Source organism: Engystomops pustulosus, chromosome 1, assembly GCF_040894005.1.
Source record: "Engystomops pustulosus chromosome 1, aEngPut4.maternal, whole genome shotgun sequence".
NCBI classification, from domain to species: Eukaryota; Metazoa; Chordata; class Amphibia; order Anura; family Leptodactylidae; genus Engystomops; species Engystomops pustulosus.
In genome coordinates this window covers 274,013,453-274,030,079 of record NC_092411.1, presented here as the reverse complement: position 1 = coordinate 274,030,079, position 16,627 = coordinate 274,013,453, and the positions used below count along the sequence as shown (strand labels likewise).

The following is a 16,627-nucleotide window of genomic DNA, read 5'->3' as shown; positions in this document are numbered from 1 at the left end:
CTATATACACCCCACATAATACAGTAACACAGACATAAAATGCCAAAATAATACTGCTATATACACCCCACATAATACACAGACATATAATGCCAAAATAATACTGCTATATACACCCCACATAATACACAGACATAAAATGCCAAAATAATACTGCTATATACACCCCACATAATACACAGACATATAATGCCAAAATAATACTGCTATATACACCCCACATAATACACAGACATATAATGCCAAAATAATACTGCTATATACACCCACATAATACACAGACATATAATGCCAAAATAATACTGCTATATACACCCCACATAATACAGTAACACAGACATATAATGCCAAAATAATACTGCTATATACACCCCACATAATACAGTAACACGGACATATAATGGCAAAATAATACTGCTATATACAATCCAAATAATACACAGACATATAATGCCAATAAAATACTCTATATACACACTACATAATACAGTAACACCGACATATAATGCCAAAATAATACTGCTATATACACCCCACATAATACACAGACATAAAATGCCAAAATAATACTGCTATATACACCCCACATAATACACAGACATATAATGCCAAAATAATACTGCTATATACACCCACATAATACAGTAACACAGACATATAATGCCAAAATAATACTGCCAAATACACCCCACATAATACAGCAACACTGACATATAATGCCAAAATAATACTGCTATATACACCCACATAATACAGTAACACAGACATATAATGCCAAAATAATACTGCCAAATACACCCCACATAATACAGCAACACTGACATATAATGCCAAAATAATACTGCTATATACACCCCACATAATACAGTAACACAGACATACGCCAAAATAATACTGCTATATACAATCCAAATAATACAGTAACACGGACATATAATGCCAAAATAATACTGCTATATACAATCCAAATAATACACAGACATATAATGCCAATATAATACTCTATATACACCCCACATAATACAGTAACACGGACATATAATGCCAAAATAATACTGCTATATAAACCCCACATAATACACAGACATAAAATGCCAAAATAATACTGCTATATACACCCCACATAATACACAGACATAAAATGCCAAAATAATACTGCTATATACACCCACATAATACAGTAACACAGACATATAATGCCAAAATAATACTGCCAAATACACCCCACATAATACAGCAACACTGACATATAATGCCAAAATAATACTGCTATATACACCCCACAAAATACAGTAACACAGACATACGCCAAAATAATACTGCTATATACAATCCAAATAATACAGTAACACGGACTTATAATGCCAATATAATACTCTATATACACCCCACATAATACACAGACATATAATGCCAAAATAATACTGCTATATACACCCCACATAATACACAGACATAAAATGCCAAAATAATACTGCTATATACACCCCACATAATACACAGACATAAAATGCCAAAATAATACTGCTATATACACCCCACATAATACACAGACATATAATGCCAAAATAATACTGCTATATACACCCACATAATACAGTAACACAGACATATAATGCCAAAATAATACTGCCAAATACACCCCACATAATACAGCAACACTGACATATAATGCCAAAATAATACTGCTATATACACCCACATAATACAGTAACACAGACATATAATGCCAAAATAATACTGCCAAATACACCCCACATAATACAGTAACACAGACATATAATGCCAATATAATACTGCCAACTACACCCCACATAATACACACAGACATATAATGCCAAAATAATACTGCTATATACACCCCACATAATACAGTAACACAGACATATAATGCCAAAATAATACTGCTATATACAATCCAAATAATACACAGACATATAATGCCAAAATAATACTGCTATATACACCCCACATAATACACAGACATAAAATGCCAAAATAATACTGCTATATACACCCACATAATACACAGACATATAATGCCAAAATAATACTGCTATATACACCCCACATAATACACAGACATATAATGCCAAAATAATACTGCTATATAAACCCCAAATAATACACAGACATATAATGCCAATATAATACTGCCAAATACACCCCACATAATACACACAGACGTACAATGCCAAAATAATACTGCTACATACACCCCACATAATACACACAGACGTACAATGCCAAAATAATACTGCTATATACACCCCACATAATACACAGACATATAATGCCAAAATAATACTGCTATATACACATCAAATAATAGATTAACACAGACATATAATGCCAAAATAATACTGCTATATACACCCCACATAATAGATTAACACAGACATATAATGCCAAAATAATACTGCTATATACACCCCAAATAATACAGTAATACAGACATGTAATGCAAAAAAACACTGCTATATACAATCCAAATAATACAGTAACAGAGACATATAGTGCCAAAATAATACTGCTATATACACCCCAAATAATAGATTAACACAGACATATAATGCCAAAATAATACTGCTATATACACCCCACATAATACAGTAACACAGACATATAATACCAAAATAATACTGCTATATACACCCAAAATAATACACAGACATATAATGCCAAAATAATACTGCTATATACACCCCAAATAATACAGTAACAGAGACATATAGTGCCAAAATAATACTGCTATATACTCCCCAAATAATAGATTAACACAGACATATAATGCCAAAATAATACTGCTATATACACCCCACATAATACACACAGACATATAATGCCAAAATAATACTCTATATACACCCCACATAATACAGTAACACAGACATATAATGCCAAAATAATACTGCTATATACACCCCACATAATACAGTAACACAGACATATAATACCAAAATAATACTGCTATATACACCCCACATAATACAGTAACACTGACATATAATGCCAAAATAATACTGCTATATACACCCCACATAATACAGTAACACAGACATATAATACCAAAATAATACTGCTATATACACCCAAAATAATACACAGACATATAATGCCAAAATAATACTGCTATATACACCCCAAATAATACAGTAACAGAGACATATAGTGCCAAAATAATACTGCTATATACACCCCACATAATACAGTAACAGAGACATATAGTGCCAAAATAATACTGCTATATACACCCCACATAATACAGTAACAGAGACATATAGTGCCAAAATAATACTGCTATATACACCGCATATAATACAATAACACAGACATATAATGCCAAATTAATACTCCTATTTATATCCCAAATAATACAGTAACATAGACATATAATGCCAAATAATTCTACTAAATATACCTCCAATAATACAGTGACAGACATATAATGCCCCCCAAAAATACTGCTATATACACATCAAATAATACAGTAACACAGTCATATAATGGCAAAATAATACTATAAACACCCCACATAATAACACAATAACACTGACCTGTAATACCTATTTACACCAAACATAATACAAGAACACGGACGTATAGCACCAAATAATACTGCCCTATACAGTATAGTACTTATAGTACTGAAATGGCTTATATAATAATGTCATATACACCACAAGAAATACAGCAGCACTCTCATAAAGGGCAGATATAATACAATGAAATTGATATATACTACTAATATAATACCATTTCAGTATATACTGTACATACCATGATACATGAACACTGACATATAGGGCTAATATAATACTGCAATATACATCCCATATAATATAGCAACACTGACATATAGGGCCAATATAATACTATAATATACATCCCATATAGTATAGCAACACTGACGAATAGGGCCAATATAATACTGCAATATACATCCCATATAATATAGCAACACTGATGAATAGGGCCAATATAATACTATAATATACATCCCATATAATATAGCAACACTGACATATAGGGCCAATGTAATACTGCTATATACATCTTACAAATCACAGCAACATTGACATTTCGTGTTAATAAAATACTGCCATATAAAACCCACATAATGCCGCAACTCTTACATATAGTACCCATATTATACAAACTAATATACTAACACTGGCATTCAGTGTCAATTTCATAATTTTCCATATACACCCCAAATAATACAGTAATACTGATCTATAGTGACAATATAATATTCCCATATATACTCTACATAGTACAGGAACACTGACTTGTGTCGCTATGATATGCTATATAATTCCCCCTATAATCAGTACTTATCCTTGAGCTTTGCTCCCCCGTGTCCCTGCTGCTTTTCCCCCCTGTGCGGTATATATTGGAGCACACATAGATGGGGCAGTATACTTACCACATCTGCTTCTAATTCCACAGGAAACCTTTCCCTATATTCCTCTACGTCTATGTTCCAGGGGTAGAGCGGACACAAACCATTTGCGGTGTTTAATGTACCATAACTTTTTAATAGGCCCAAAGTCCAAATAACCCCCCCCCCCCCAATTGTGGTAAATGCAGGACTGTTATTTTGTGAGCCACAAATATTCAGCCACAAAACCATCACATCAATCAATGTCTACCTGAGATCCAGAGGCGGAAGCTATAAACGCGCCATTTCTGGCTGATGGAAATAGCATATTGTCACATAAAGCGGACATGCGGTTAGTAGGTCCTTTCTTCTGCTCTATAGGGTTTGAGTAATAAGTCCCCCACAATCTCATATTTAACAATAAATAGGTGAGAACTCTTTGTGGTTATATACATCTTGACATATTTTGGTGAATCCTACCCTAAATGCACTTTCCTATATGCAAAAGCTTAAAGTCTCTGAAAGTTCCTCATGGGCGGAGCTTAGCAGCTGATCTAGGTCCATCTAGCAAGAAGCCCATATGCATAAACAGTAAAGATGCCGTCTGTGATATCTATGGATTACGTATATTGTTTTATGGATATGTAAATAGGACTGCAAGTGCACTGGGGGCAGACCCTTTCCTTCTGACAGAGGTTGAATCATGGCTTAAAAGGGCAACAACTTCAGAAGGGATTTGGCAGAACTTGTACTTGTCTCTAGGCAAATGGGGTCCACCACCAAAGCACTTGCAGGCTGATTTGCATGTTCATTGCTTTGTCACCACAAGGATATTTAAGTACAATATGCCACATATATATCATCATAGGTTTTTCTGTGCTGTACTGGACCTTGTGTATGTTGAGTATTATCTCTTTGCCATACAGTGCTCAACCAGTGCCAAAGCAGTGCACCAGAGTGCCAGGACCAAAGGTGTCGACCAGTCCCAGAGTATTACAACACAGTGCCAAGACCAATAGGGTCAACCATTGCCAAAGTATTACAATACAGTGCCAAAACTCATAGGGTCAACCGATGCCAAAGCAGTGCAACCGGTCCAGGACCAAAAGTGTCAACCAGTCCCAAAGTATTACAATATGGGGCCAAGACCAATAGGGTCAACCAGTGCCAAAGCAGTGCCACATACTGTCAAGATCAATAGTGTTATACAGTGCTAAAGCAGTGCCATACAATGCCAAGACCAATTGTGTCAATCATTGCTAAAGAAGAGCCATATAGTGCCAATACCAATAGTGTCAACCAGCGCCAAAGTATTGTCATAAAATGCCAAGGTTGATAATGTCCACCAGTGCCATACAATGCCAAGACCAATAGTGTCAACTAGTGCCAAAGTAGTGTCATACAATAACAAGGACAATAGTGTCAACCAGTGCCAAAGTAGTGTCATACAATGCCAAGACCGATAGTGTCAACCAGTGCCAAAGTAGTGTCATACAATGCCAAGACCGATAGTGTCAACCAGTGCCAAAGTAGTGTCATACAATGCCAAGATTAAAAGTATCAACCAGTGCCAAAGTAGTGTCATACAATGCCAAGACCGATAGTGTCAACCAGTGCCAAAGTAGTGTCATACAATACCAAGGCCGATAGTGTCAACCAGTGCCAAAATAGTGCCATACAATGCCAAGATTAAAAGTATCAACCAGTGCCAAAGCAGTGCCATAAAATGCCATGGTTGATAATGTCAAGCAGTGCCATACAATGCCAAGACCGATAGTGTTCACTAGTGCCAAAGTAGTGCCATACAATGCCAAGACCCATAGTGTCACCTAGTGCCAAAGAAAAATCATACAATGCCAAGGACAATAGTGTCAACCGGTGCCAAAGTAGTGTCATACAATGCTAAGACTGATAGTGTCAACCAGTGCCAAAATAGCGCCATACAATGCCAAAATCAAAAGTATCAACCAGTGCCAATGCAGTGCCATAAAATGCCATGGTTGATAATGTCAACCATTGCCATAGTTGTGCCATACAGTGCCAAGAACAAAAGTATCAACTAGGGTCAAAGCAGTGCCATATAGTACCTGCCATACATGCTCAAATCAGTATTATTCCGTTGCTCAGTAGTTCTTGTGCCCAAAAACTCACAGAGTGGTGGTTTTATAATGTAACCCATACAACTGCTTGGAGCGGCAGATAGTAGATGGATGGAGTCGATTCCACAGGACACCAAAAAATTCATGATGGTGCATGGAAATGTTACTGAAGATCTGAGCGTCAGACACTTGCCCTCCTCCCCTCATGATAAGACGTCTTTGAAAAGTCGGAGAACTCTCGGTCTTCCTCATTGCTGTTTACTTTCTATTAACCAGACGCTTTTGTCACTAAGCACAATAACTGCTGATTCCAGGTTCATCAACCCAACATCAGCGCAAAGCCGACACGAGCCGGGAACACAGCGGATCGAATGATTCCAGATAAACTCCCATTGTGTCCTGAAGAAGGCCCCGGACAAAGCTCACTGCTCTCCCACATCATTATTAATTTCAATAATTGAGTCATTCAGGACGGAGAAGATCTATCCGGATATAATCACTTCTCTTACAGGCTCGTGATGAATACCTGAGTGCACATTCAGTTTCCATGATTGCTCATTGTTTTCCGGCTTTAATTTGCCGACCAGAAAAAAAAAACCTCATTTGGAGCGTTGACCGCATCGGAATAATGGGTGCGCGACGTAATCTCATCAGCGGTTATTGAGGTCTGACTCCCGATGAGGAAGAAGGGGCTTAGTGTAAGAGGGACATGTATGCAGCCATTCATCCTACATGGCATGCTAATGGGTAGGTGGCACAGGGCACACAGATGGCAGGGAGGCAAAAAGAGGAATTAAAGAGAATGTATCACCTATGCTCCTGCTTTTTAGAATTAAAACCTATTACGGTGCTATTACGGGGTCTTATGATAAATCTATAATAAATCTCCCCCGATATGTTTTTCAGCAATATTAAGAATAATTTTCTTTACATCATTGTGGGGGCAACCCATAAAGTTTCTGCCTCAGCATCTACTCACAGCAATTCAGGGCAGTAGGGGATTATAATACAGGCAGTTTGGGCGGTAACCTGGGGCCCAAGCCATCTAGGGGGCTCATGGCCACCAAACCACCCACCAAATTTTATACTGAGAGGGACCTTCACTCATGAAATCCTCATTCATCTGTTCCTGTTCTCAGTACACATGTATACAAGAGCCATTTCAAGACCTTTGAAGGTCCTCCAAGGCTCCTGAAAACAGGCAGAAAGGATAGATCATCCATTCCCCAAGAAGCTGATTCTAGCACCAGATGTAGGAAGTTATTCCAGACTTGTAGGGGCCATAATATTCATACAGCCCCAGTCTTAATCCGCCACCGGCTTCAGGGTCACCATAAAAAGTCATAGTGGCAATAACTGTCAATAATTGATAGATAAAGCAACATATTCTGCTATTATCAAGTATTTTCAGCCACAGGCTTTTGTCTGAACTAGTGTAATTGCTATTACGGGGTGTAAGGGTTTCCAATGTGTACTATGCATTTATCAGACCATATGGACCATACACACATGAGTCTGGAGTGTAGTGGGCATGCTCTGGCACCTGCACCTAGGTCATTGTACATAGAAGGAGGGCTGTGATGTGGGCTGTGACATCACCCGTGCTAAATGGTGGATCATTTAATAGTGGTGGATCTTTTATCGCAAACATGTCTGTGATGACAATGAGTTGGCTGATGAGAAGTGATCTCTACAGAACAGGAAGGGACATCTATCATGTATATATGTAGCTATATTGCATTAAGGTGTACAGACATCATATAATTATTCCTTTTTTATATAGCGCACACAGATTATGCAGCGCTGCACAGAACTTGCCAAATCAGTCCCTGTCCCCATGGGGCTTACAATCTAATCAACCTACCTGTATGTTTTGGAGTGTGGGAGGAACCCAGAGGAACCCCATGCAAACAAGGAGAGAACATACAAACTCTTTGTAGATGTTGACCTGGATGGGACTTGAACCCATGACCCCAGCGCTGCAAGGCTGTAGTGCTAACTACATGACTGTCTGCCAGGGGCTTTAAGGCCACCTGTGAGAGTAAATACATAAGGGGTGATGGGAGAGCAGAACGAAAGACAATAGTCACAACTGTGCATAATTTCTTTATTCAGTGTTGGACGATGGGGGGGTCAGTAAGACACATGGACATGCTTCTTCAAGCCAATGACACCACGATGCTGGGTAAAATGGACTCAACAGAGAGTCTGCTATACCATCTGTAGTTTTGCAGTTTAATAGTAGATATTATTACATCATCCTAGCAGGAGGCAAGAGCATATTCGATCCTCTTGGGCCTGGATGTCAGAGGTGGTCAAGTCTCTACAAGCGCCTCCCGGGTCCCTTGGGTGCTGGCTTACAGTGATAAGTGGCTTGCACTTAGGTATCAGTTTGTTTTTTCAATCATAGTAGTCCCTGGACGGTGGTGTTGAGACACAGGTGACCACCAGGAAATGAGTTTATTTGTAGCTCACAAAGATGTCTTCAAGATGTGGGAACCACTGAGGTGGTGAAGAGCTGGGAAGTTGGACTGTCCCACCAGGGAATCAGCGGATCTTCCGGTGATCCCAAGCTCTAACCTAATACTGGACACCAGAGAAGAAGTCTCTACGGCAGAAGTCAACTTCATTTAGAGTCTGGCTGTATTTTGTAGGGGATGATGAAGGGGGAACCCCCAAAATAATTTTATCTGGTGGGCCCTAGAAACCAAAGACCCTTCCAGTAGCTTCTAAAGAGAATGAATGCCAAGACTGACCAGAGGTCCCACAATCTTGGTGGTGTGAAGTTTCATTACTCTTGTCCTCATTAGACATGACATCATACTGTAGCCCCCCCACGTCCAGTGTTTGGTGTCTTTGAGATCTCCAGCATACGCTAGGAAACAACGGCTTTGCCCAGGAGATTTATAGGCTTTGCTCCACCCTATTCTAGATTGTTCTTGATGAGGAACCAATTGGAAGGCTTGGGACTGGTAGGTGCTAGGCTTGTTTTCCTCTACAAGGTCAAGTACTTAGTCCTGTATAAGTGGCTTGAAGTGGTACGAGTGCCCATATCCCCCCATTGTCCCTTGTTGTATCCACCAGCCGTTGGTACACAGTCGGGAACAAATGTACTGTATATGGTCCTATCTGGGGTATTGTTTACCTACATAAGATGCCTTCAGCTCTTAAGATATACTGGTTATGGAAAATTATTCTAATTGGCTCTCCTCAAAAAAGCGGTCTCTAGTGCCACCTATAGGTAGTTAGAGTATAAGTCAATGGGGCACATTTATTAAGGGTCCGAATCGCGTTTTTCCGCGGGGTTTTCAGAATTTTAGCGTTTTGCGCCGAATTGCCCCAGGTTTTTGGCGCACGCGATCGGATTGTGTTGCATCGCGGCCGACTTGCATGTGACAAAAAATGGGAGCGTGGCCGTCGGAAAACCCAACGGATTCGGAAAAATCGCGCTATTTAAAAAAAAATAAAGTGCCGCTTGACACACACTTACATGCACCAGTAATAGGATGGTGAACTCCGGTGGACCTCGGCTCAGCAGTGACACCTGGTGGACATCGGGCGCACGACCTTAGTGAATTGCCGGAAGACCCGAATCCTCGTCGGAGAGCGTGCCGCTGGATCGTGACAGGACCAGGTAAATGAGCCCCAATGTGTGACCACACTATAGATAGAATTTTACTACTGGAGTTTTAGGGTAACCTTTAATTTCCGAACCTGTGAAGGTCCAAGCTAAAAAGACCTCATCAATGTGAATTGGTAAAAAAAATTATTTTGGGTGGATTCTGCCTTTAAAACTCTTGGAATTATTTATTTTCTGTAAATGTATCTATGACTTTGCATATCAAATTTTAAGTTTTTGAAATGTTTCAATTTTTTCTCCCCTGTCCCTTAAAACATGAATTCAGGTGCATTACAGTAGAAGTAAAAGCAATCAGAGGGGAAAAAAATTACACATCCAAGAGGTCGAAATGGATGCTTTTACAGGGCCCGGTATAGCTTGCAGTTGTTATGGTGATGGGACCTCGAGAGACATAGAAAACAATCATGTCAAGAATTTTCTCTTTATTTTAAACAGCACCAAGTGCACAGGGACCACCGGGTAACGTTATTAGAGCCGCGGCCGGGAGACCCTCTGGGAGGAACTGCTACATTTAATGGGCTGTTCATAAGTGTTAACGTTACCGCTATTGTATTTATGTCTTGTTACCAAATGGAGCGTTCGGCTGACCCTTTAACATCACTTATATAATAACTCCAGCAGGAAATCATGATCACATCAGGACATGTCGATGCAATGACAAGGCCTCGCCGATACTTGCAGGGGTTGCTTAAGGGCAGGACAAGAGGTCATCCGCCCCGGGGTATCACAATGCTGACATTCTTCATACAATCCTATTATTTTTGGGTGTAATGAAATATGTATTACCTATAAAAAAACACTCAGTTTTATTATTGGTAAGTTATAAATAAATAATTTTATTTTGTAGGGTGAACCCTTTAAGAATTTATTAAAAAAAAAAAAAAGGATACCAAAAAAATTGGTATTATTGGTATTATTTTTTGGCTCTTTTTTGTTTTTAAGTGTCTCAAAAAAATGGTTGAAATATTTTGTGGCGGTTACCAAAAAGAATCCGTTTTTAAATATTAATAACTGCCACAAAATATTTCAACCCATTTTTGAGACGCTTAAAAGCTTAAAAATGGAGCCACTGACATAATTCGCAAAAAAAAAATAAAAAAAAAATTGCCTACTCGTTTAAAAATAGACAATTCTTTTTGGTATTCATTGTTTTTGCAAATGATGTAAGTGGCTGTTTTTTGTATAAGTGGTCTCAAAAAATGGTTGAAATATTCTTTTTGAGGCAATTATAAATATTAAAATTTTTTTTTTTTTTGTAAGCCTTCGGATTTGTTTGTATATTTTAATGTATATTTTAACGTATAATGTATCTATTTTGTTTGTGTATTATATTTTCAGATTTTAATATTTATGCCATTATAACAAATCCCCTTTAAAAATAAAGTTTTTGATCCATTGTTACAGTTTGTGTTGCTTTTGTTTTTCCTGTGCTCCTTAAAGGGAACCTGTCACCAGGGACCTCATTTTCACTAAAGATAGGCTGCAGAAGCCCATCACTCCTGCAGTGTAGATCTGCCTTTCTGCCTTTTCTAAGCATCTGCATTACATATAATTGTGTCTTATAACTTACCTTGCTCCCTGACAAAATCCTGGGGGAGTCACAGGAGCTGGACTTTGGTTTGCATGCATTTCAAAAAACAACATGTGGCTTGTCTGTGTTACTCACTCCTCAGAGCTTGGCCCCCACCTTTGTGCTCCTGTACAGCTCCACCTCTTGCTTCTTCTCAGAGATCACAGCCTGGTCAACCTGACATCAGTGGGGGATGGGACAAGCTGTACAGGAGCACAAACATGGATGCAGCCTGCAGTTCAAACAGGTCACATGTTGTTTTTTGAAATGCATGCAAACCAAAGCCCAACCCCTGTGACTACCCCAGGATTTTGTCAGGGTGCAAGAGTAAGTTATAACATCCAATTATATTGTAATGCAAATGCTTAGAAAAGGCAGAGAGGAATTTTTGCACTGCAGGTGTCATGGGCTTTTACAATCTGTCTTTAGTTAAAATGAGGTCCCTGGTGACAGGTTCCCTTTAAATGAAATCTACTATAAAAATCCTTTCTGATAAACCAGGGACATTACTGATAGATCCAGGCACCGTGACTGTGGTAATCTTTTATATTTGTTATACATGGCCTCCTTCTTTCAAAAAAAATCAACGTTGACAATTATGTTAATGAGCTACAGCAAAACCCGAAAACGGCAAAAATCCGACAACCCCGCGGACCCTTAGTAAATAAGACCCACAGTGTCTGGCTGTATCTGATTTATCATGATGGATATGGATGGAAGATTAATAATAATAATTCTTTATTTATATGGCGCCTACAGATTACGCAGCGCTGTCCCCAATGGGGCTCACAATCTAAACAACCTACCAGTATCTTTTGGAGTGTGGGAGGAAACCGGAGTACCCTGAGGAAACTCACGCAAACACGGAGAGAACATCCAAACTCTTTGCAGATGTTGACCTGGGTGGGATTAGAACCCAGGACCCCAGCGCTGCAAGGCAGAAGTGCTATCCACTCGGTGACATCATCAGAAAGGCAGGTCAGTTCCTGCTGTTGTTGCGGCTAGAATATGGCGCCAATCATTTTTAATGAAGTTAAACGTTTTACTTCTGCTTTATTTCTTTATTTCATGTATTCACAATGCGGCGGCTTTAATAAGAAGTGACTTTGCGGCACACAATGAAGCGTGATATATTACAGCCTAGCCAATCCTTCTGAGATAGTAAATCATTTGTGTAAAGTGCTAATAATAATCCGGCTTTGTTTTTCTGGCCCGGGAGCCTCTGGAGATTACACACATATCAGTATTTTTCTAGTGTGACCGGTCCTGGCATAGGAAGAAGAGACGTACAAGGTGGTTATTGTGCAGGGGAACCTGATGCTAGGCGCACATTTCCTAAGATCCGCTCTCTGGCACTATGTAATTATTGATCTCACAGGGACCGGGAAAATAAAGCGTGTGTATTTAGAGGAGCATTGTTCTATACCGCATGGATCCTCCTCAGGTCTCTGACTAGAGATTACACAAGTCTCCGAAGCACACAGATGGAACGGATAAGAAAATAAGGATATTTAAAGGGAATTTGTCAGCAGTTTGGACCATGTGTGTTGTTAGTAGCAGCAGAACAGTGAAAAGGGCATTTATATTCCAGGGTTAGGGTCCTCACACTGCTGCGCTCTTAGCTCTCTGCTGTCTTCTAGTTGAATAACACTCATCTATTTATCTATATATTGATTAACTATCTCTGTCTGTATCTCAAGGGCTTAACTACAGGGTTAGAAGCCAGAACAGCTGCTATGAGGCCCACAGTGTCCGGGGGCCATGACATCTAGGGTATTGGGTGTGTATATGCTGTAAGTGTGTTGTGTATATATACTGTATGTGTGTATATGCTGTATATCTTTAAATGGTATTGTATGTATACAGGGCTGCATCTGCCATGAGGCGGGATAAAGTTCCTGCCTCAGGCGGCAGATGCCGGACCCTTAATGGGGGCGGAAGATTGCCCGAAGTACAGACTTGGTAATTGCAAGTCCAGAATACGGCAAATGGAGACATTTTTTGGAGAATTTGTTATGCAGAAAACAAGTCATCACACAGCTCTCTTTATGAAAAAATAAAAAAGTTATACATTTTTGAAGGTGGGGTTGTGAATATTGGTACAGCAAGGGCCTGGTCATTTATGGATGAATTAAGGTTTGAAAGGTAGTGTGAACTCAGCCTTAGTCCAGCCCCATCCACTCTGCCTCGATCCTTCTGCAAATCCAAGCTGCCCATGATGTGTTCCTTTAAAATAGCACTAGGTTGTCTGGGAGTGCAGGAGGAGGCCTTGAGTCTTGTTGGGTGAGCTCCGTGATGGGGTGAAGGCCTGGGTGCCTTGGGCCTAAGGTTTTACAACATGCACAGCCTGGTGGAAGATTTATCATAGGCCTCTTAGAGCAGAACTGTTCTAGTTGTCCATGGCAACCAATCAGAGCTCAGCTTTCATATTCTCACAGACGTTTATAAAATTAAAGCTGAGCTCTGATTGGTTTCCATGGACAACTAGAACAGTTTTACCTCAGAAACTTGATGATAAATCTCCCTTGTCCCTGTTGACATGGATAAGTGGTATTTTGTATGGATCGCCAGGGGGTGGGGAGTCTCCTTGGCAGATCATAGCCATGGCTGGTTAGGGGCGTCATCGGGCAATATGTCCTGGTCAGACGGCCGAGCCTAAATGTTCTCTGAAAAAGAAGTACAGCCCAGTGATAAAAATAGATGAAATTTAGACTTTTTCTAGATATTAGAAGTCACGCAGTAAGAGAATAAGCCGCCCTCATACGTCCATGAATATAAATAGCCCCACAATCTGCAGACCGTGTATATTTCTGAAATAACCTGGTGTATACAGCACGGGGCTCTACCTGCCACATACATTAATGCACAATCTGCTTCACGCTCGCTGCTATAGGAAAGCCATTGAGTAAATGGGAACAATGCTGGCGGAGCAGAATCTGCAAAATGATCAGGAGAAGAGAGGCAGGAACGCTGCTGGGATAGATGTGTCTGCGTCCTTCACGCATCACAAAACCCCAGAGACAGCAATATCACAGATCAGTCCGTGCTGTGCTCTGTCCTTAACCCATTGTGCCATGGGGTTCATATATCGCACAGTTTAGGGTTCCCTTAAAGGAAATCTACTACATGGTAGCAGCACTTCTAAAACCAAGTACACTTACATCCATTTTCCTTTTTTGCTTTAGCTTAGTTTTTCAGAAAAACCACTTTTAAAATTATTCAAATGGGCCTCAGGGGCTCCTAGCGACATCACAGAAGCCCCTCTTGTCACTGCCGTCTCATAATTATTCACGCCTCCATTCATTTCTGCTCCACTGAATGGTGGCGTGAATAATTATTAGACGGCAGTGACAAGAGGGGCTTCTGTGATGTAGCTAGGAGCCCCTGAGGCTCGTTTGAATAATCTTATAAGACATTGGCCAAGATTTATCAAAAGTGAGGCAAAGGAATTGGTGTCTCTTTCCATGAACACCACAGGATAACTCGCAGGACCAAGTGCTGACATGTAGTTTGAGCCAGTTTTCCTCTTCATTTCTACTGCAGAGGAGTTTATGATACTAGTTGAGTTGCAGGGAGAATCATAGACTAGGATGGAGGGATTATTTGCAACAAAGGCACCCAATTATGCACAGCTCTCCTGCTAGCTACACACAGAGATAATCACATCCCCATCCCTCCAGAGTGAGCAAAGAGGAGCAGCAGTCCCTAACCTCTGTGATACTGTATCTGTATCCTTTGTGTAAACCAGATATGGGCTCACAGAGATAAGCAGAAAAGGCATCCAATTCTGCACAGACACAGCTCTCCTGCTAGCTACACACAAAGATCATCACATGACCTCCCCATCCCTCCAGAGAGGAAGCAGCAGTCCCTACCTTCTGTGATACTGTACATGTATTCTTTGTGAATACAAGATATGGTCTCACAGAGATAAGCACCACAACTACTGCAGGAATAAGCTAAACTGAGGAGGATAGCAAAGAAACTGCTGCACATTGGTAATCAAGCTAATCTGCATAGTTGTTCTACATGACAAGAGTGATTGATTTGTTTTGTTTGAAGTTGCCTTTTAATTTGTCCATATGAGATCATAAAATACTCACGAAAAATGTGCACTTTACCATTTATTTTAATTAATATTGTTATTGTATTTATTTATTATCTTACAATTTTCTTACAATTTTCCACGGGTGACATTTATATGAGCCCAATAGAAAGTAGAGCAAAACTACTTACAATGGGAGCAGGAATGAGCTTAAGTGCTCACCCTAGCCCCTAATACCCAAATATCAGATAATCACTGTCCCAATAGAAGCAGTAGCCACCAGCTGGAGAGGGACCGCCTCTTGTGCACCGATTTCCATCTCATTATCATAAATTAGCATAAAAACGGAATCTTCTTTAAAAGATCCCTAAAGTGCAGTCTGGAGTAGATTTGTAGACATAATATGAATACAGTCACATAACGAACATGTATCTACAACATGTTATCTATTACCGGAAGAGCCTCTTCCTATCAATAACATTAGCTATAGATAAAAGAAAAATAAATGAAAATGAAATTTTCCAGCAATAAAGAATTAATTTATGATCACTTGTAACAATCCCTCCTATAAATTGCACAGCGTAAATAAATCCGAGCTGTGGCATATCAAACAACCCACTGACGCGTTTCAGGGTCTCTAATCCCTGAGCAATAGCTACAATGAAATTTGATCAGTCTTATTGAGAAAAAAATATCCTACATTATTCTCTGTTGATTGACTGTTTATTACCGTGTGAGCAGAAACTGTACAAAACCCATTAAATGTAAGTGGAGTTTTCATTTAAAGCTCATTAAGTGCAATGTTTTTACGAACGCACTTGATAAAGTTTGTTTTACAGATGTTTATCGTAGGATCGCCCGGCAGTCGCCGCACTTCATCTTGGTTTAT

At 39.6% G+C, this 16,627-nt stretch overlaps 1 protein-coding gene across 1 annotated transcript in view; it reads right to left on the bottom strand.

Moving 5' to 3' along the window:
- The window catches only part of CTBP1 (C-terminal binding protein 1), a 280,570-nt gene that overhangs the window by 105,714 nt on the left and 158,229 nt on the right, over positions 1–16,627 (bottom strand). The gene's annotated exons all lie outside the window — the stretch shown is intronic.